This window comes from Amphiura filiformis, chromosome 2, assembly GCF_039555335.1.
Source record: "Amphiura filiformis chromosome 2, Afil_fr2py, whole genome shotgun sequence".
NCBI classification, from domain to species: Eukaryota; Metazoa; Echinodermata; class Ophiuroidea; order Amphilepidida; family Amphiuridae; genus Amphiura; species Amphiura filiformis.
In genome coordinates this window covers 4394811-4417178 of record NC_092629.1, presented here as the reverse complement: position 1 = coordinate 4417178, position 22368 = coordinate 4394811, and the positions used below count along the sequence as shown (strand labels likewise).

Here is a 22368-nt window from a genome sequence, read left to right as displayed (position 1 = left end):
CAACGAAATTCCCCACCGTCGGGGTCTATACAGACACATCTGCAGAATCGCAGATTACATTGCTTTGTATAGCAATACCACAATCGTCAAGACACGCACGTCCGTAAGGCGTCGAAATAGAAGATTTTCAAATACCGAAGACAATGAAACAGAGGTGTGATTTTGTCAATTAATTACCCTCAGCTCCATGCTGTTTAATGCTCTTCGACGTTGCCCAGTCTTCAATTCGTCAACTCGCCTCTCCAACCCAGGGGCAGAAATTTGATTCTTCAAACCCAGGGACAGTCATTTTTTTGATCCATTGGAATCGGCAGTCATCGCCCATCAATTGGACAGTATCCGCAGTCCCCCAGCAAAGTAAAAAGTACATTTTCTTGAGGTAATGTGATGTGCTCGGACACCGAGATTCAACACTGTTACAGAACTTGACATCTAAGCTGCACTGGAGTTTTTCACGGTCATCCCACTGTTTTTACCGTTCTTCACCTTATAAACTTACTTTATCTGATGTACACCGGAGTCAACTTTGGCATTGTTTTTTTTCTTCATGATGAACATTGACTCTCGCCGTTAACTCAGATCTGCGGTTCACCGAATGAAACTTTTGCGTTCCCTCCATTATACTTTGTAGCTCCATCTATTCACCACGAGGATTCTCCGCGACTAATGACATATTTCGTTTGAACTTTTGCGTGTTAGTCATCACGGACACTGACTCTTTGGCTCCATCTATTCGCAAATATCTAACAGTGCACCTGATGTTCTACGACTTGAACTTTAGCGCTTCTTGATATGAACACTGATTGCATGATTTCAACTATTTGCGAAACACAGGACTCTCCGCGATATTTTCCGAATCTACAGTGGTAGCAGAGACGGAGTACATCTTTCACTTCAAAACAAATCAGGGGATGGTGAGATTGTTCGACTTATATACTTTTGTTAATGTTGATTGATATGTGATATTGTTTTGTACCCCGTCCCCAACAGACTACATATCCATTTGATAGCCTCATGAGTGTACCCAAATATTTTAGTATATTGCATTTCCAGCCGTGGCCAGCACTTTACGCACCACGCAGTATTTCGATCCACGTTTCCTCACATAATCAAAATCCAGCTCAATTATTGCTCAACGGTCCTGTTGCACTGGATGCGGTTTACGAAGTTTCGTTTCTAAATTTATTCAATCACCAACATTGTTTGTTCATTTTGGACCACTTTCATATTTATCCAAACGTGCAGGTGCTCGATCATAACTGTGTCCCGACTGTTTCGGCAAATCTCCCCGATAGCCACAATCTCTTTATTAAATATAGAGGGTCCGCTATGGCCAATTTTTAGAAATAAGGCATGAACATTTCAGTCCAAATTCCCCGAGTTTGGCCAGCTCAGTATCTCCCAAAATTCAATACCTCACTTTGGACCCAGTGCTTTATGACAATACCTATCCAGTTACAGCTATCATAAAATTTCGCAATCTATCTCGTGCTGCTTGTCACAGAATTTTGAGTTACATGCAGGTTAGGTGTAATCGAGTTTATAACATTCGTTACCATTTTCGAGCAGCTAACCGTTGTTCCATGCAAGTTCAATTTGAAACCACCGCTCAGGCTTTCGTTCATCCGGTGGCCGCTTTCTAAAACTTGTCTACTCATTTTTGGGAAGTAACCTGTGGACAGGCTTAAATTCGTTCAGCCATAAGTGGTTGCATGTTGATCAAAATTACAACCAATGTTATAAACCCGAATATACTGACCAATGCACGAGAAATATATTTTTTTTTCAGCACAAGAACAATTCATATGATTCATATAATTACCAAGGTTGTTATGAATTGTCGAAAAGAAGAGTCATTTTAGTACAGTGTTACATTTGTTCACCAAGTGGTCCAAGTACACAATCCGTTTGAAATCATTGGTTCAATAATGTCTTATGTTTTATAATAGCATTGATATTGTATTTTACATTTATATTGTAATGTTTTCACCATTTGTAAGATTATTTGTAAGCGCTTGCGAACTAAGCCAGATTTAAGGCTGGTAAAAAGGGGATCGGCAACTAAGTTGCTATTTACACTCTGTTGGTTCTATTCTGTTCTGTGAGAAAATATTCCTCTCTCTTTGTTTGGACAGTAACCTTCTCGACCGTTAGGCCTAAAACGCGTGTTATTGTAAGCACAATTATATTAGCTCTAGTTAATACATAAGTGGATAACGAGTTTACCGACTAGGCTATATGTTTAGATACAGTTTGATAGCGAAATCACTACAAACATCGTGGTGGACAATAATATAGGCATAAGCGGGTAGTTAGTTGACACCATTATTTAAGTCAAGCAAGGTTTCATGGCTTTATACCACTAAATACTTGTGTTAACCAGCAGAATAAATCAAAATTGAGCAGTGCAAACCGGTTTCATTCACAACAGAATAATACTAACGATTTAAGCATGGCAGTACATAATCAATTCCAAATCACGCTAGACATTCCACAGTTTTTGGGTGAACAATATGATAATATCATCGACTGGTTCAGTCGTATTGAAGATACCATTAGGCCTATCGCGGCAGACGCCGCAGATTTGAATCTACGATTAGTTTCAATTTTGCCCCAAAAACTAGCAGGAAATGCATATAAAGTGTACCGCAGCCTCCCACAGGACACAAAAAACGATTATCAACTGTGTAAAGCGCGGCTCAGCGCAGTATTTAATAATCAGGACTTCTTACGGGTATTCCAGGGCTCATTAACGGCGCGTCCACGCCATTCTGGGGAAAATGTAGAGGTGTATGAGAGCGAACTGCGCTCATTAGTGATCCAAGCCTTCCCCACGTATTCAGTCCAACAAAGAGAATCTGAGATATTACGCCGTTTCATAGCGGGTGTCTCACCCTTTTGAGGGTAAGTGTCGGGAGACAGATGTTGATACTCTTGAAGCCGCTATCCGCGTCTGCAAAAACGCAGAACGCGCCATGAAGGAGTATCAGGCATCGGACATGCCAATGGTAGACATATATGCTTCATCGGCTGGACTGGGGGCACAACCTCCGACCCCAGTCTTAGCACAAATGGAGCCAATAGACGCGCAAAACCCAACTGAAAAAATGTTGGAGACGGTGTTGGCAGAGCTGAGAAAACTCTCTACCAACACTCCTGGGGCACAGGCATTAGTGACGGAAATGCGTCGTCAGAACGAGACGACGCAACGCCTCATCAATGAGCTACGTGACGGGCGCGGACAGGAGGCGTTCTATAGACAATCACGATCAAATGATCGCCGGCGTGATGGCTATAGAGGTCAAAGTCACGGACACCGCCCGAATTCATTTAATGGACCGCGCGACATACGCAACCGGTCTATGTCAAACGACAGATCGCGCCATTACTCTTTCGGTGCAAGAGACAGTAGGTCAGGGTCGTATGATCGGCCGCAAGGTCAGCGGCGAAGTTCATTTGACGACCCATCACGTAATCATGGTACTAGCCAGGTTGACCGCAATGGTCCACCTCCGTTCCACCGCCGTGATAGTGGGGAGCGGAGGTATTATAACGCCGGCAATGAACGGCGTGACAGATCATATTCAGGGGAGCGTCGACGAGACGGCGCTCAAGGACGGCGACCGAGCCCCCACCCGGGACGCGCGTCGCCGTCCATACGGTCCGCTAGCCCAGCGACCCGTAGGGTTACATTTGACACGGACCAGGAAAACTCGCGTTAGGTGACGATATGGGTCGATCGTCGCCTACATCATTTCATTCAATGTCTCATAATAATTTAGCAATGACCCTTCCAACACTTCAATATAACGGCATTGAATTAGCTTCAGTGGTGTCCAGCCAATCTACACAGACCATTATGACCACGGTTAACAATAGGCGGGTTCAAACTTTTATAGATTCAGGGTCAGGGGCTAGCCTAGTGCGTAGCGACACGCTGGCCACCCTGACAAAGCATGCCCCGTTACATATAAAACCCCCAAATATTAAATTGGTCACGGTCACAGGTAATCCTGTTAAATTATTAGGAGCAGTCACATTAAATGTAAATCTAGGGGGGTCCCAAATAACGCACACGTTTCATATTGCCAACCCGGAGAAAAAGATGAAACCATTATTAATAGGTATGGATCTATTGAATAAACATGATATAGGCCTACACTTCAAGAGGGGGTATGTAACATTCAATGGGAAAAAGGTACCTCTATTAAATAAAGACGAGCTTTGCTCGAAAACCTGCGAAGTTCGCCTGCCTGAATCTATAGTTCTACCAGCCAATAGTGAAACGGTATTTCATGCTCTACTTCAACTGGATACATTAGATCATTCCAGGGAAAAATTCTCAGAATACGATTCATTATTACAGATGAGCTCAGATATAGATTTTCCCCTTTTGATGGCACAGAGTTTGGTCAGACCTACTAACAACGAAATCCCTGTGAAAATTATTAATTTATCAAATTCTGATATAGAGTTAGGTGAAAATAGTGTCATTGGTTTGTTACATACATGTTCATTCAGCGAGAGTGATGATTTCCAGGTACTTGAATCAACAACAGAGCAAACAGAGGATGTTGACTCAAGCTCCAGAGAGGGTAAATGCAAAACCAAAACATTGCCTCCTATTGACTTGTCGAATTCAGCTCTGACAGCCGAGCAAAAGGAACAGGTAGAAACTTTATTAACTGAGTATTGTGATGTTTTCTCCTCCGAGGATGAACCATATGGTAATTCTGATATAGTAATGCATAGAATTGATGTAGGAGATCATCCACCAATTAAGAAAAGAGCGTACAAAACATCACCAAAATTACGGGTTGAAATTCAAAAACATATTGATAAATTACTCGACAATGATGTGATCGAACCTAGTGACAGTGCATGGTCAAGCCCAATAGTCATGGTCAAGAAAAAGCAAATTGGGGATAAACCACCCTCATATAGACTAACTCAGGACTTCAGGGCTATCAACCTTTGTTCTAGGACGGATAGTATGCCGACCCCGTTGGTAGATGAAGCAATTGACGCCCTTAGAAACAATGCGTTATTTAGTACTTTAGATCTTACCAGTGGGTATCACCAAATTCAAATGCACCCCGACCATAAACAATACACAGCCTTCTCGGATGGCAATAACCTTTATCAGTTCAAAAGACTTCCGATGGGGCTAAAAAATAGCGGGTCCAGTTTCCAACGCGCGATGCAGATGGTCTTTAAGGGGATGAGATGGGAGAAAGTAGTCATATACTTAGATGACATATGTGTTTTCGGCAAGAATTTTGAGCAGAAACTAGCGAACTTGCGTGAAACCTTTGCCCGTTTACGGGCCGCCAATCTGAAACTTAGCCCCGAAAAATGTGATCTATTTAAAGCGGAAATCACTTTCTTGGGCTACAAAGTGTCCCAGGCGGGGGGTAAACCTTGTGATCGTAACATTGCCAAAGTACAGAATTGGCCCACGCCCGTTAACCCCACCCAAGTACGCGGTTTCTGCTCTTTAGCTTCATATTATAGGCGTTTCATACAAAATTTCAGCACTATCGCATCGCCACTCTTTCATCTGACTCAAAAAGATATTAAATTCGTATGGAACGAAGAGTGTGATTTGGCTTTTAATACTTTGAAAACCGAACTCACGTCCTCACCCATCGTTGCTCACCCTGATTTTAGTCTACCATGGTTATTGTACACCGACGCCTCCAATGAATGCATAGGAAGCGTACTGTCCCAGCATCATGTTGATGATAGAGAGAGGGTGGTGGCATACTTTTCGGCAAAGTTATCCAAAACCGAAAGAAACTGGTCAACTTTTGATAGGGAGCTATACGCCATTGTAGCATCAATCAGAAAATTTAGACACTACCTCAGAGAGTCCGAATTCACTATAATTACTGACCATAGACCACTGTTGGCATTGCGCAAACTAAACTTGGAAGCCGATTTTACGGGCAAACGGGCTAGATGGGTGCTAGAACTAGATCCCTTGAATTGGACCATCCAATACAAGAAGGGGGCTAAACACAACAATGCAGACAGCCTTAGTAGGTACCCCCCCCCAGAAACCGACACAGACAGGGCTGAAAATGAATTTCTCGAAATATGCATGCTAGCTGGGGACCATCTTGATGATATGGAGGACGATGAGGGGGCCCTGGGGGGTCCCCAACCCCAAGATGCAAGTTCCGATACAGTTCGGGTACTGCCACATAATATGCATAATGCCGATATTTTCACATTCAACCAAGAAGTAATTAAACGTGCACAAGACTCAGATTCTGACATTCAGGAAGCCATTACATGGCTTAATTCTGACAGACCTCCTGCACCAGAGGACAAAGGTTATTTTCTTACGGGTTTATGGCGGCAAATGAGTAAACTTAAATTAGGCACTAACGGTCTATTATATCGAATTGCTACCGTGCAAGACTTACAGGCAGAACCACACCAAGTAATTATTCCCCAGAAATTGATTCAGGGGTGTTACACCAATTGCATGGGGCGGCATTGGCGGGCCACACTTCAGCACAGACAGCCATAAAGGTGGCTAGAAAATTCTGTTTTTGGCCAGGTATGCCCGACGATATTACGGAATACTGTGCATCGTGTGTTGCGTGTCAACGTCATTCCAGCCCAGTACCTAAATTAAAGGCACCCTTACGTCCTATTCAGGTACCTAGGCGCCGTCATTTGGCTATAGACATCACTTATATGCCTCTCTCTCAAACCGGTTTCCGATATATTTTGACAGTCACTGACTTATTTACCAAGTATCTAGAGATGTACCCAATGGTAGATCAATCGGTACTTACAGTGGCTAACAACTTATTTGACCATTACGTCAGCGAACATGGACTACCTATCAGTATACAATCAGATAGAGGGGCCCAGTTCGAATCGGTCGTCTTTAGGGAGTTGTTGCGTCGGTTTGGCATAGCAAAGTCCCGCACCACGAGCTATAGACCACAGTCTAACGGTCAAGTTGAACGTGTGCATAGGGATATTAAGTCCAGCATTACAAAAAGATTGCAAGCTAGCAATTTAGGCACCAAATATTGGGATCGGATGTTAGGACCCGTCAAATTATGTTACAATGCTACTAGGCATTCAACCACAGGTTTTTCACCCTATTTTCTGGAAAGGGGGGAAGAACCACTGCTACCAGTTCACATCCTATTTAGCGATCCAGGTTCGATACCGGATCCGGTGGCGATGCCACATGAGCACAGTAACTATGCCTCAGAATTGCACCGGCGACTACTGCTCGCGTATGATATCGTCCGGGAAAACTCTGAGCACAGTAAAAGTCGACAGGCATTTTACTATGACAGATCGGTACGCTTTCTCCCGTATGAAGTGGATGATTTGGTATGGCTAAAAGACGAACGCCGGGAATCGAAGCTTACCCCAGATGGAAGGGGCCGTTTCGTATCGTCCAGAGGTGGGACGATGGGCGCCTGTACCGTATTGTAGACACAACCAACCCGGCGGCGGCACCGTCGACAGTCCACTATGACAAGTTGAAACCATACCGTCAGTCATCTTTCTATTGCTGCGGCGACCACCACAATCTACACAGCCTACTACAGGCGCACCAACCACAGTACCAAAAGAATACGTCATACCGGCACCGTCAGTCACAGTGTCGGCACCGTCGACACCGTCGACAACGCCAGCTAACAGCCCAGCAGCGTCTGCTAGCAGCCCAAATACGGGTAATGAATTAGCATCTTCTGACCCGTCTATGGCAGAGTCGGTGACCCCCGGTACTTCCCCAGAATCGACTTCATCATCATCAACATTTGATCCTTCCATTACAAGTACACCGGTGAGAGGGAATTGTCCCCCCGTACAGGGCGTAGACGATTTCGACCCCTGAAATTGGTTGATTTCATAACATATGAATGAGAGTATGCATAGGGTATTTCGGATATCAAAATCTTATAAACTTATTGCAACGCAATATGAGTATACATCATGCAAATACATATAGGTTGCATGACTGTTTTGTTTCCCAGGCGTTACACCTTGGTCGGCGGACAACGTCAAATTTTCCCCCTTAGTGATAAGGCAACAGCGATTTCACCCAAGTGAACAACCCCGCTGTTGTTGTGTTTTTTTTGTTGATATATATTCCAAATGAATAATCGAAAGTTACCCCCAAAATATTAACTATCGGACATAGTGGGACCGGAGTGTTGACACCAGGTTTTCCAAAATTGCTATGTTCAGTTATGAAACGGGCTTTACTACCGGCTGTAGTATTAGCCGCAATTAATCGCTAATATTGTAATATCTTTATTTAATCGTATATATTCGACGGATGTTCATTTTCATTAGTATAGTTCAATTGTGGGTGTCCCGGGTTCTAAACATAAATTATTATCGTTATTATATCACTAATATATATACCTACTAGCATATCAAACTGTATAGGCCTACCGCGCACACATAATATATACAGATGTGCGTGCTGTCACGGGAAATTCAGTCACCAATTATACAAATATACTGGCTACCATCATCAATGGGGATAGCCCTCCTATTCTATTTTTATACTGAAATGAGCTCAGGAGTGTTTGATTAGCACTGGCGTGTGTCAGATGCATAGCAAATCGGGTGGGTACACCATAATATTGACTTTGGATACACTTTGGTAGATTTTGGTTCTGTTTATTGAGGTCACTTCAGGGCACCTGCTCCAGGTCCCGTGGAAGTTGTATTATGCATGTTCGCTTAAAGAATTCAGGGATAATAATACAAATAATATAATATCGACACTGTTACCCCGAAGGTACACATGCAAAACGGTAGCAGAGGACAGGTTAATACAAATTCAGACATACATAACAACAAATACTAATGTTCTAACCTCAACCATGTATAGGCCAATAACATGATTCATGTATCATATACTCCAGGGTAATTCCTTATATTATCGGTGCTCCCTACCCCAAACATTACTACCACAATCAATTCAGCGTTAGGCCGCTCGATCAATGACATTTATTTTACTATGAACTTGATTTGCACAAAACGTATAGCAGTAGACTCGGAGCTTTTACTATACATGCTACCCTTTTGTAGGGCTCTCTCAATCATTATAGGCCCTCATACTCGGGACCTCCCTTATAAGAATTGGGTATACATCTCCCTCCCCTGCCTCTCCGACCGTATCCACCCAGATTGGTCTCTGTGGTCAGTGCAGGGAGACGTGGCCAAATATTATGCGTTCCAATACAGCCCACGCCCGATCGCCAAAAAGTTTTGGCAGCAGGTAATAATATTTTTCAGATTATACAGCAGGCATAGAGTGGAGGACGCGTTCCGCACCCTGGACCGCGTTCCTCCCCATGCCCTATTAGACATAGGTCTATACTTAAATTGCGATCTGATTATCCAACTCTGGGCCACCAGGATTGCTTGGCATTTTACTATTGCAAACATGCCAAACATGCTGGTGGCCATCGCCAAGTTCACGCGCGACGAATACGATGTTCGCGCGTGGAAGCTATGGGGTCCAGACGAACAATTACTTGGGGACGCCCTAGAATATGCGCTTTTTAAGGCGCGTCTGGCCCTCTGGCGCTTCTCAGAATTTACGTACAAGTCAAACTCGGAGATATATGACATGATCGTCTGTTCGGACTATCTACCCTGCCTCACACCGGGTATTGTAGAGCCGGGACAGGCTAACTCGGTATTTTGCCGCCCATTTCAGGCGGCCATCCTACAAGGGTTTTTATTCCGAGTAGTCTTTTCTGTCAACCCAGATTCTCGAGTGTTCACATGTCGGGAGTGTGCGGCATGCCACGACAAGTTGTACTTGGACGACGACGATGCCGCTCACCCCCGATCATATAACAACCCGGCGCATCCAACCTGGATGCCCTGCTGTCAGGTTCCGGTGCATGCAAGATGCCAATTCATCGCAATTCGGCGAGACACCGGTCGCTGTCGCGCCTGCTTTGACAGGCCAGGCAAGTACAGGACCACAAGCTTCCTGGACTTGCCTGATTAGACATAATTAGCATCTTGCATGCAAAGAACAAGCAACAATACAAACATAACGAGATATAAACACTCACTCATGGGGGCATGCAGTATAATCTAGACTGTAAATTTAGGCCGTTGGAGTTTGCCCATCTAATATTAGCGTGATTAGTAGGCCTATTATTTTATTCACAATGTTTCTATAAAGTACACATTTATAGTATAATAAGTAATAGACCTTACATGGTATTTGAATTTCCTTTTCTGATAGGCCTACTTGACTTTTCTTTTAGCCTAGGCGATATAAATTCTGTTTGTATTTGTAGCTTTAAAGCAACACGACAGGCTCTATGGCTTTCTGGTTATCAATTATTTCATAATAAAAAAAAAAAAAAAAAAAAAAAAAAAGAAGGAGGGATCAACACAGTCTATCACGAGTTTCTAACAGTATATTAGTCGATAGCTGAATTTTGGAGAAAATTGGCAAAATTTATTATTTCGCCATTTGTTAAGTCGGGATTGCGCGTACCGGTACAGTAATACTGTCGTCAGGAGGTAGCAACTTACCTCAAATCTTTTCAATTTCGTTGTATGGTATAGGCAAATACTATATCATAAATGAATAGCGCAGAGTATAGCCTACTTATTGCAGGTTGCAAAGGTCATTTGGTATACTTAGTATATATTTCGCTAAGGAATATGCAGGATGGCCTCGATTTTATTCTTAAGTGTTTACAGGTGTCAGATCTGCCCAAAGTCATAACATATTTCTATTTCATTTTGGCACCAAAGGTGCGTTTGGGAGGGGGTGAGCAGCCCCCACCGTTTGAACCTCCTCGGCATTTTATAAGCGTCCTCTTTTCCTTCAGTGGTCGTTGGAGACCAATGAGGAGTTATAACTTGTAAAGCGATATGGACAGTAGTATGTGATCAGTCGGGTTGGTACGGGTACTACTCTCAATATTGCGTAACTCAAGGGAAATTTGAAATCGACACGAACATGACTCTTTCACAAAACACCAGACGGGTGTTCAGGAATCCCCGCCCGTGCTCACAGACTGAGGCGCATGTCCCAGATCAAAACGGAAAATCCCTAAATTTATCAGCTCCAGGAAAGTTGCGGAGGGTACTTCCGGGTAAAATATTGAACACGGATCCGGCCCGCGGCCCTCGTTTCCGGCAGCCCATAATTTTCTGGCATTCGATTTTGTGCGATCACACCCCTTCCCCTTTTACTTCTCGACATGGTAGACACGGGTGGAGTGAGAGTCATGTCCGTTTGAATTTGATTACGAGGCTTATATGCTACAATGTTTTGGTATTCGATCATACACACTGGTATGCAAAACCGGTGGCTATGCTGCTTCACATTTATTTTACACTAGCCAATACTTGGCTTATTTGGTCATCGTGCCCCTAATTTACGAGGCGTGCAAATTCGGTATACCTATCATCTCACCCCATCCCTTATCCCCACCCCTATAAATAAACCCCAGGTTTGATTGGGGCAGGTCAGATCATCATAGTAAATCACCCAGGCTGCATTACATTGTAAGGGCAGCCTAGTGCCACAACATGCTAACTGTGACCTATCCTCCTATCTTTCAAGAACTCTCTTTTAGCAGGGTCCATGCGTTTAAGTAATACAATGTTGCTATCATTCTGGGTTTGTTTCACATCAGCCAACGCTAAGAGCACAGCTTTGATCACTATTGAAGGTTTGCGCGCAATGCCATTCACCGTTCCATTATGAGTTAAAACATTCCCCAGTCCCCCATAACCCCCTTAAACAATGAAAGTGCGAATGGATTTTCGCACCACACAAAAAAAAATCCAGCTATACAAGGGCGACAAGACCAACTTAAATTATGATTGCCCTTTAACTTTGATAGCTTCCCAGTGGCCCAAGGTAAGGAAGTCCAACAAATGAGAAGAACAAAAACAAAAACAAACACACAATTGAAAACAATATCGAGCGTTTAATAACTTGCTTAACGCGTAGGGAGTTTCAGTAAGGTCAATGAAGTAATAAATGTTTTGTCTCCAAGTCTCCGAAATCCTTCATGTCCCATAATGGACGGTGAGTCGGCATTTTTTTTTTTGTCATTCAGTATTACATTCCGTTATATGCATAAAGTAGTTTTAAGATGTTAAAGTTTGTATATATTGTATGTATAATGAGGTGTTGTGGAGTTTCAAGGGACACACAGGGACAGGGATATGATTTGTCTCATATCCCTGGACACACGCAATGTTGCTAACCCCAGATGAGGCGCAAGACAGATTTGTTTTTGGCATGAGTTCGCAATATTTCCATAATTGGGTGCTCGCTAGTGTGGAGCAATGATAAATAAATACAGATCTCCACCTGCCTCGCTACCCGAGTCAGGACTTGAGATGCGTACGACATTTGGGAGGGGGGATCACCATGAATTTGGTCAGTTACGCAATTTCTAGCTCCAGTAAGCGACACAACGCGTTTTTCAGTTCTGGTGGTCCACGTAATATGTTCAGGACCTTAGAAAAACGCGCGTTTTCCTGGACTGCTTAGTGCATCGACTTGTCAATGTCAAATATCATACTTGGCAATGACGCATAGAGGTTTCCTATTTGAGGCCGTCATCCCTTGAACGTCACAACACCTCAGAGGTGAAGGTAGTAAACTAAGTTTAAAAGAAAAACAAAACGAGATAAGAGTGCTTTCGTAATATATATATATATATTAAAGCCATATATTAAGGATGGTTTCATTCTAATTTCTTTACTATATATTAAAGCATATATTTTTATGGACGGTATTAGATGCTTGTTACTTTCAGTTTCGCATTTTCACGCACATATTCAGGACAGGATTGGTTTTCCAAAATACGGGTAGAATTTGACTTAAATCTGTGCCTAATGGAGGACTATTTTAGCGCATAATATAAGTTATTGGTCAGGTACTGTTATTATTGCAATCATTTTGTTATTGAAAAGGCCACATAACGAATTAATGCTCATTGTAATGCATCTCTGTTGATATCATCCACCAGCCACGACGGAAGTCCGTTGTTTGGACTGCATACATTACCGATTAAAAGGTTTCAGGGTGTTATTCTACCTTTCAACTCTCCGACTCAATCTTTACACCGCTGTGTATCATCAGCGGAGTTTCGATTATCTCACAAATATTATTGTCTCGATAATTACATCCTGCCGACACAATAGCGCCGTCACAGAGACGGCATACACATAATAATTGCCTAGTTAAGAGAGGGCGCTCATTAGCATTCTCGATAAGGGCTCGGAGCAAACAGGTCACGACACGGCGTCGCTCCACGAATAAATTACGGTCAGTTATTCAGTTCCTCTATTGTTGAGTATCAAATGAGTCCGGATACCGAAACCAGTAACAACACCCACCTACAGCTAATTGTATGCAGTCCGGTATTGTTCCCAGTTTCAAGAGGAGTCACCAAATTATAAAAGTTGCATATTTAGTATTTGATAATAACAGTTCCTCGACAACGATCCTGGTGAGAGGTAACTGCCACCAGCAGTCACAAACAACAAGTCTTTGTTCCCTATAATTGCATTTTCTTTTTTTTTTCATAAGAGGTGTCCATACTTGTAAGTTATTTCAATTATACTGTTATAAACATAATTATGCCAAGCATGCTAGTAATTTAATAACGCAATAATAAAGTAATAATTGCGGTATTGGGGTATTATCACACGTGTATGTAGGCACAATTGTTTTCCAATTGTCAGTAGTGGCATTTCAATTAATTTACATCGTCAGCTACCGTCCAGTCTGGCAGGCAATTAACGTCAAATTTTTTTTTATATAGCGGTACATACAAAATATGTACCACTCCATCCACTTTACGGGCGCATTCCACAAAACAAATTGTTGTTGCCCCCCCCAATTTACCAAGCCGGTTCGGTCTAACGATGCTTTCGTTCAGACGTTCACATGATTTTCTTCTCTACTTCATACTTTGAGGTTCGAGTCAAGTCATCCGACAATGAACTAAGTTGAAATGCCGCTACTTCATTTTCATAGTATTATAGCCCATGGCAAACACACGCCCGTTTGGGTGTGCAAAAGGTTAGCTTGTGACGCGTTATCATACGTTCGTAAAGGTCTATTTCTTACTTGTATATATTTTGGTACAAGGTAAAGTTATATATTTTTTGGTACAAGGTGAAGCTATGCATATCTTAGTACAGGATAAAGTTATATATTTGTGGTGAAGAGCAATGGTATCTATATATTTTGGTAAAGGGCAATGTTATCTATATATTTGGGTAAAGGGCAAAGGTTATCTATATATTTTGGTAAAGGGCAATGTTATATTTTTGGTAGCACCAAAGGTTCCATGTCTCCACGTGGGGTTTTTCCACATGGCGTTCCACTCATTACCCCCTTCCATAATTCCATTCATCGTATTATCAACGCCGGAGCGTTGGTTTTCGGAGGGAGGAAGTATATGTAAGCCCCTCTGAATCATACTCCGGCTGGAACGAATGAGTGGAGCGCCATCTAGGGAAAGCCCCACAAAAGGTTGAGGAAAGTTACCATACCGCGATAAGATAAAGATAATATCAGCCTAATATCGATCATGCGCGCCACTCCCTCTTTATTGGAGAACCGCCCTGCCAATCACGGGTATCGGGCGATCCTCGGCTACGATTGGTCAAGAGTCGCCAGATACCGGATCGATGGTAGGGTGGGGTCGCATATAAGGGGGAGCGGAGCGAAGATCGTGGCTCTCTCTCTCACTTTTCGTATCAACTTTTCATATTGTAAGATTGTCAGCCAATAAATCATGGATCAATAGGAACCACACATCTGGCCTGATGCTGTCTTGATTTTGTCTTCACTATTAACACCATCCGTCGTCTAACATAACCACTAATCTACTAAGAAGAATTACTAAATGAGACCCGTCATAAAACCGACCTAAGGGGTCTTATAATATTCCTTCACCACATTGCCGTACGGAGACAGTCTTATACGATGGACAGATAGTATCAGTTTGTGAATGAGGACATCGTATAAGTTCCTTGTACTAGCTAGGCTAGTGTTTACATACGCATGTACGTCGGCTGCTACTAGTGCTAGGCTGTCGAATTTTGCACCAAAAATGACATGCAATTTTTAAGCTTCTCGGAATCATTGGAAACTTTCAAGCAACACAAAACAATTCTGGTTCTGGTTCTGGTTGTATACTGCCTAACGCCCCTGAAAGGGGTCAAACAAGCAGTTGGTGCTAGGCTGCTGTTCTTAGTTGTTGGTTGCTTTTCTTGTGTAATACTGTAGAGCTGTTTCTTTAAACTTTTTCTTGTCCGGATTTGATGTTATAGTTGAAGGTAAATTATTCCAGTCGACAGTGGTACGTGGTATAAATGAGTACTTTAGGCAGTTCTTTGATGTTTGAAATTGGATAAATTTGCTGTGTCTGGATGAGCGTCGGATATATATATATACTTCCTTATTTTTTCATACATGATCCTTACTTTTTAAGTTGTAAAGTGACAACGGGCTTCCTAAAAGTGAAAACTTAGACACTATTCAGTGACCGTGTGTACGTGGAAACGTGAGCCTAGCAACACCTAAATTTTAAATTGTATACGCTATAATTAAACAAATAGTTCTGCTAAAATATTGATTTTATACTCTTCAAAGCATGCTTCCTCACTTTAAAAATAAGTAGCATAACAAAACTGAATGAAATGAAGTGTGAAAAGGCATTATACATAAATTAATCAATTATTAATAATGTTACTAAATACTGCAATAAAACGGAGCATTTAGCGCATTAATATTTTTTATAGCTAAACTTTTCCTTTACAGAGGGCGTTTTTTCCATAGCAGTGGGCCCCTGCAGTGGGCTAAAAATCCACTGCATGTCTATCCCCCCGGGGGGGGGGGCACTCCCTATCTGAAATGGCAGGGATGTGCCTCGGCCATGTTAAAAGTAGGGGGCATTCAGGTCAAATGTACAATTACAAAAATATGGGGTCATTCAGTACACAACCTGAAAAAATGGGGTCATTCGGTATGAAACTTTGAAAAAGGATGGTCATTGGGGTAACAAAAAGTAAAATGGGAGTCATTGAGTACAGGATTGCCAAAAGAGTATCATTAAGTACACATAAATAAGTGCCAAACTGCGTAAAAACAACTTGGCCACCTTGGAAATGTGAAAAATCTCATTATTTCTGGAGGAGAACACAAATACCACCTAAATTTGGGAATTAAAAGGGAGGTCATTGGGTATAGCAGGAAATAGAAAAAGGGGGTCATTGAGTACATGGATTTTTTTAAAGGGGTCATTGGGTAATAGGTAGGACCATAACACAAAAAGGGGGTCATTGGGTACAAGCCGGTTTGAAAAAGGGGGTCATTCCCGAGGCACATGATGCGTATCCACTATGGAAGTGCCCCCCCCCCCCCGGGGTCTATCCAGTTTACTAGTAACTACAGGGTAAACTGCAGTGGGCTAAGCAGTGGGCAGCAGGTGGGCAGGGGGTGTCTGGCGAGAATTATATGATTTACACAGAAGATTCATACTGCAGTTACTGTCCGTTTTCCTATACACAATACACAGTGCTCTCACCATTGACGCGTGACCTCTACAAATGATGCATGTTGCCTAGTTAACATCACTGTGTGAAAAATAACCAGCCAATATTTTATTTATTCTCCAAAACTTCTAGCAAATATATTTCTCTAACATGACCTAAAATTACAGCTAGGTTAGATGTTCAGAAATGGTCGCACTTTTGTAAAAATACTAGCGGGTACCCGCGCTTCGCGCGGGCCCCGCTAGATGAGTAAATGGGAGCGGTTAGTAAACGGGAGCGGTTAGTATAAACGATGGAAATGGTAATCATGGCAATTGGTATCGCTTTTAACAGCTCAATTATTACGCGGTTAGTGATGTGGTAGGCCTACCATTTGTTGCCTCTACTTTGCAAACGACTTCCTTAGCATAAAATCTTTTGCGTAATTTTTGTACCAAACACCCTGTTGACTTATTTTTTCTTTGTCTTTCCCTTTTTTCTTTCAGTTTCTCTCTCTCTCTCTCTCTTTTCCTGCGTTCCATTTCTCTTTCTTTTTCTTGCTTGTTCACTTTCTTTCTCTCTATCTCTGTCTTCTTTCTTTCTTTCTTTCTGTATGTCTATTTTTTCTTTGTCTTTCCCTTTCTTTTGTCTGTCCCCTTTCTCTTTCTTACTTTCCCGATGTTTCTTTCTTTCTTTTCTTCTTTCTTTCTTTCTTTCTTTCTGTCTTTCTTTCCCTCTTTCTTTCCCTCTTTCCTTCCCCTTTTTACTTATTTTTTCTTTGTCTTTCCTTTTTCTTTTTCAGTTTCTCTCTCTCTTTCCTGCGTTCCATTTCTCTCTTTCTTTTTCTTGCTTGTTCACTTTCTTTCTCTCTCTTCTTTCTTTCTTTCTTTCTTTCTGTCTGTCTTTTTTTCTTTGTCTTTCCCTTTCTTTCTTTTCGTTTCTCTCTCCCTTTCTCTTTCTTGCTCTCCCGTTGTTTCTCTTTGTTTCTTTCTTTCCATTTTTTCTTCCCTCTCTCCTTCCCCTTTTTACTTATTTTTTTTTTTCTTTTTCCCTTTTTTTCTTTCAGTTTCTCTCTCTCGCTTTCGCGTTCCATTTCTCTCTTTCTTTTCTTTACTTGTTCACTTTCTTTCTCTCTCTCTTCTTTCTTTCTGTCTGTCTATTATTTCTTTGTCTTTCCCTATCTTTCTTTGTTTCTCTCTCCCTTTCTCTTTCTTGCTTTCCCGTTGTTTCTCTTTTCTTCCCATCTTTCTTTCCCTCTTTCCTGCCCTCATTCCTTCCCCTTTTCGCGCGGGCCCCCGCTAGATGAGTAAACAGGAGCGGTTAGTAAACGGTAGCAGTTAGCATAAACGATGGAAATGGTAATCATGGCAATTGGTATCGATTCAACAGCTCAATTAGTACGCGGTCAGTGATGTGGTACCATTTGTTGCCTCTATTTGGAAACGATTTCCTTTAGCATATATCTTTTGTGTAATTTTTGTACCAAACACCCTTTTGACTTTTGTCTTTCCTTTTTTCTTTCAGTTTCTCTCTCTATCTATTTTATTGCTTTCCCGTTATTTCGTTCCATTTCTCTCTATTTCATTTTCTTGCTTGTTCTCTTTCTTTCTTTCTTTCTTTCTTTCTTTCTTTCTTTCTTTCTTTCTTTCTTTCTTTCTTTCTTTCTTTCTTTCTTTCTTTCTTTCTTTCTTTCTTTCTTTCTTTCTTTCTTTCTTTCTTTCTTTCTTTCTTTCTTTCTTTCTTTCTTTCTTTCTTTTAAATTTGTTTCTGTTTCATCAAGTAGGCCTATAATAGCAACATTGGGTTTCAAGATATCCCCCCCCCCATATTTTGATAAGGGCAATGGTCCATACAATCACCCCCAAGAAAGTTGACACCTACAGTAGGCCTATACATGTGGGTTTCTGACAATATCAACCTCATATTTGGCCAAACTAAAAAGTGCCCATTTTTGCGGTCTTCGTGCGAATTTGTTCCACTTTTGCATCATATAAAATACCATCTTCATTATGGCCATAAATTATTCTGTCGCCAAACGGCGCAGGATTCACTGTAGGCCTATTTCAAGAAATTGAAACGGACCCTACCTATCCCCATATCAAAAGAAATCTACGCCACTGTTAATGTTGCCAAAAGGTGCTGGATTCACTATTATAATACGGTATGGCTACTTCAAGTTCAAGAAATGTTTTTCATATCTCTACCCCCCCCCCCAATGTCAAAAAGAAATCTACGCCATTGAGATATCATAGTGGTTCGTTGCGGTTACCATGCTAATAATGCTCCACCCTCCCCATCGAAATTCATCACAACATGACAAACGAATAAACTCAAATTATACTTCCAATATTATAGGCCTACCTTGAATTTAAAATCTTCGGAAAGTTATCACAAAATAAGTTACCAACAGTCATCGTAAACGAATGCAGCTGATTTATTATATAGCGGTTGCGGTTACCATGCTAATAATGCCCACTCTCCATCGAAAGTCACCACGAACGGATAAACTATGATCACTTTCAAAAAGATCACTTAAAATTTTTCGAAAATCATCTGTGTAGCGGTTACAGCATGAAATATCCGCCGTGAGTAGTGTGTTTGTCTTGAACATGCGCGTATAGGATACGCGTATTTTAAAGCTTGTCCGTAGCAACGAAGCAACGCGTGCGGGTTCACCATTGGTTGATCTACCAAATAAATCCAAATAATTCTTTGTATTTATTAATTTATCTATCTATCTATGCATTTACCATTCATCCGGAAATGCTAGAACTTATTTATTTATCTATTTATTAATTTATAATTTATCTAGTTCCTCTTTAATAGTATAGATGAGTGAGGGCAAGGCATAGCTAGCCAACTCCCCGTGTTAATTGAATGGAGATTTGACCGAAAATATTGGTATCGGACCGCTCACTTCTGAAGGATGCCACAAAAAACGGTAAAAGCTACATTTTAACTATTCTAAATAGGCATATCAAAACGTTTTAGCTGTGAGAGACCCTTTGCACACTGCGACTTATTACTTCTTTCCAACACTGCTTATAGGGATCACAAGGTCAAACGCAATCTCTGTGTATCGCTCTCTCAGATTCCATCCTTAACCTTTGGTGAAATCTCAGCATGCCAACCGTGTCACTGCACGCACTGCATACAGATTGCGGAGAGACCAATATACCTGGTTCATGCAGAGGTGATATTGGGGTTTTGCTTCAGAAGTTCATATACTCCTTTTATAGTTTTTTCGCTATAAGCGAGTGAGATACTTGGCAAATCAGATTCTTTATTAGATGAGAAGCTTGAAACATCCCAAGCTTCAATTGGATACCAGGAAGCAGGTATACAAATGGTGCCACGACGTTATAACGGTTTGAGATAAATGGTCAAAATACATAGAAAAGCAGTAGAAAAGCTGAAAAACGCGGATCTCAGGCACAGATCGGAGCATTTCTAATACATAGGCGATGGTGAATAAAAATTATTGGCGAGTAAACAATATCGTCTACATTGTTTTCGATGCGATTTTAAATTGCAGGACATTCTCATGCTTGTTTTGGTATGAAGAAGCATGATATACGACTAATAATGTCAAAGTTGTGGGGTTAGTAATACAAATGTTTTGAGAAAATGTCTGAATTTTGTTGATGTCAGTGGACGGTTGTTAATGGAATGAAATAAGAAAATGATCAATGACGCTAGGGTACCCTAACGTTTTGATATGTTCTAGAAAATATAGTTTTGTAACATGTCCTAAATTTTTGCTAATTTAGATGTTTGGAGAGGGTCGCACTTTTGTGTTTTAGGAAGGATATGTAAACGACAGATAACACCAAAAATATGAAGAAATTATTTCCAAACCGTGTTAAGTCAACAATCATTATGTTGCTCATTTTGAAGAATGCTGGTTATTAACAAAAAGCAGGTCTTTGTCTCATTTCGTGAACAAAGGTAGGCCCTACACATACCATTGTTTCCTTTCGTTTCCTTTATAATCGGTTACCCAACTGAAGCTATACTTGCACATTGAAAACAGACACTTGTGCACAACCAGAGAAGATCTGATTTAATCAGTTGAGCTGCTTCAATGAGTGTTATCTTGGTTTAATAGCTTTTAATGGGGTTTAAGTCCTGCAAAGGTCGAGATGAATTCTACTGTAGACATGACTGCATCATGTCCTGTATTTAAAATACCCGAGACTAAAATTGTAGTCCCAGCCTACAAAAAAAAATTGTGATGATGATTCTGTTCAGTTTTGGCCCGCGGTCCCCATTTTTTGGGGGCGTCAAAGTCCTTGCAAATAAACAACCACCGTATACTGAAAATAGCAATATATTCACAAATTTAACACAACATGGCTATCAGACATAATGCTATCTACTGAAGATAGCAATATATACACACATTTAACACTATCAATGGCTATCAGATATAATGCTATCCACTGAAGATAGCAATATATTCACAAATTTAACACAACATGGCTATCAGACATAATGCTATCTACTGAAGATAGCAATATATAGGGGGCCTACACACATTTAACAATTGATATAATGCTATCTACTGAAGATAATATATTCACAAATTAAACACAAAATTCCAAAATGACTCCTTGGTGATCAGTGACGAGCAGGCACTACAACAACAAAAGAAACAATTTCAATGGGTGCATATCCCTTTTTATTCAATTAAGGGTCACCATGGCAATACAATTTGGGCTATTAAGACAAATGAGGAATCAACATTTTGCTGAACAAAATTGTTATCTTTTTGGCATTTCAGTTTTAACATTGCATATGTTTTGAGTTACTCTCTCGTAATGAAATGGGGTAAATTATTTTTTTTGGATGTGTTTAGTTTGGATGCCTGTAGGCCCCCTACTAGAATTAAAAATATACATTTTGCTTTTTTTTTTCATTGCATCTCTTTCAAAATAACCGGGTAATAAAATCAAGTTCTAGTCGTAATTTTTATTTTTGAGCAAATGATGAAATAAAATCACTACACTAACGTTTAATGTCTCAAAAGGTGCAAATGTATGACTTTACAAAATATCATACAGATGGTGTCTGGATTAAAAAAAAAAGTGCATTGCATTTCATGCATCTAGGCCTATATTAAAAGGGCATTTCGTGATCCACAGCCTCATCCCCCACTTTTCTCTCAAAAGTTGAGATTTTTATAGCACTGGAAACCTCTGGCTATGATGTAGGCCTACCAAAACTTTCTTGCAGATTAATTCGTTTAGCAAAAATATCGTCATATTTGAATTTTGTTCGAACGAAATTTACAACAGTGACCCGATGATGGAGCAGTGTAGCCTAGGCCTACGGTACCGTAATGCACTATAGGCCTATAAATATAGGCCTAACTCGCAAAATGATCGGAATTAACTGAAATTTTGGGAATAAGCTTTTTTCGTGGATATCTACTGACAAATGTCATAAAAAGAGGATGCTTTATCACGAAATACTCCTTTAAACGGGATGATTTAGCGGCCGCGCGGGCTGATGTAGGCCTAATTCATCTAGCCCTATAGCATTAGGGCCTATGTCTAAGTTATGTTAAATTTGTGAATATATTGCTATTTTCAGTAGATAGCATTATATCTGATAGCCATGTTGTGTTAAATGTGTGAATATATTGCTATCTTCAGTGGATAGCATTATATCTGATAGCCATTGATAGTGTTAAATTTGTGAATATATTGCTATCTTCAGTAGATAGCATTATGTCTAATACACATGTTATGTTAAATTTGTGAATATATTGCTATCTTCAGTAGATAGCATATTATGTCTAATATACATGTTATGTTAAATTTG

The 22368-nt window shown here is 40.9% G+C and overlaps 1 protein-coding gene across 1 annotated transcript in view; it reads right to left on the bottom strand.

Annotated features, from left to right (window-relative positions):
* LOC140145791 (adenosine 3'-phospho 5'-phosphosulfate transporter 1-like) overlaps nucleotides 1-15584 on the bottom strand; it is a 39785-nt gene extending 24201 nt beyond the window's left edge. Inside the window, 1 exon segment of the mRNA XM_072167470.1 lies at nucleotides 15493-15584. The gene's annotated coding sequence lies outside the window, so the exon portion shown is untranslated.
* Nucleotides 15585-22368: the final 6784 nt, after the last annotated feature.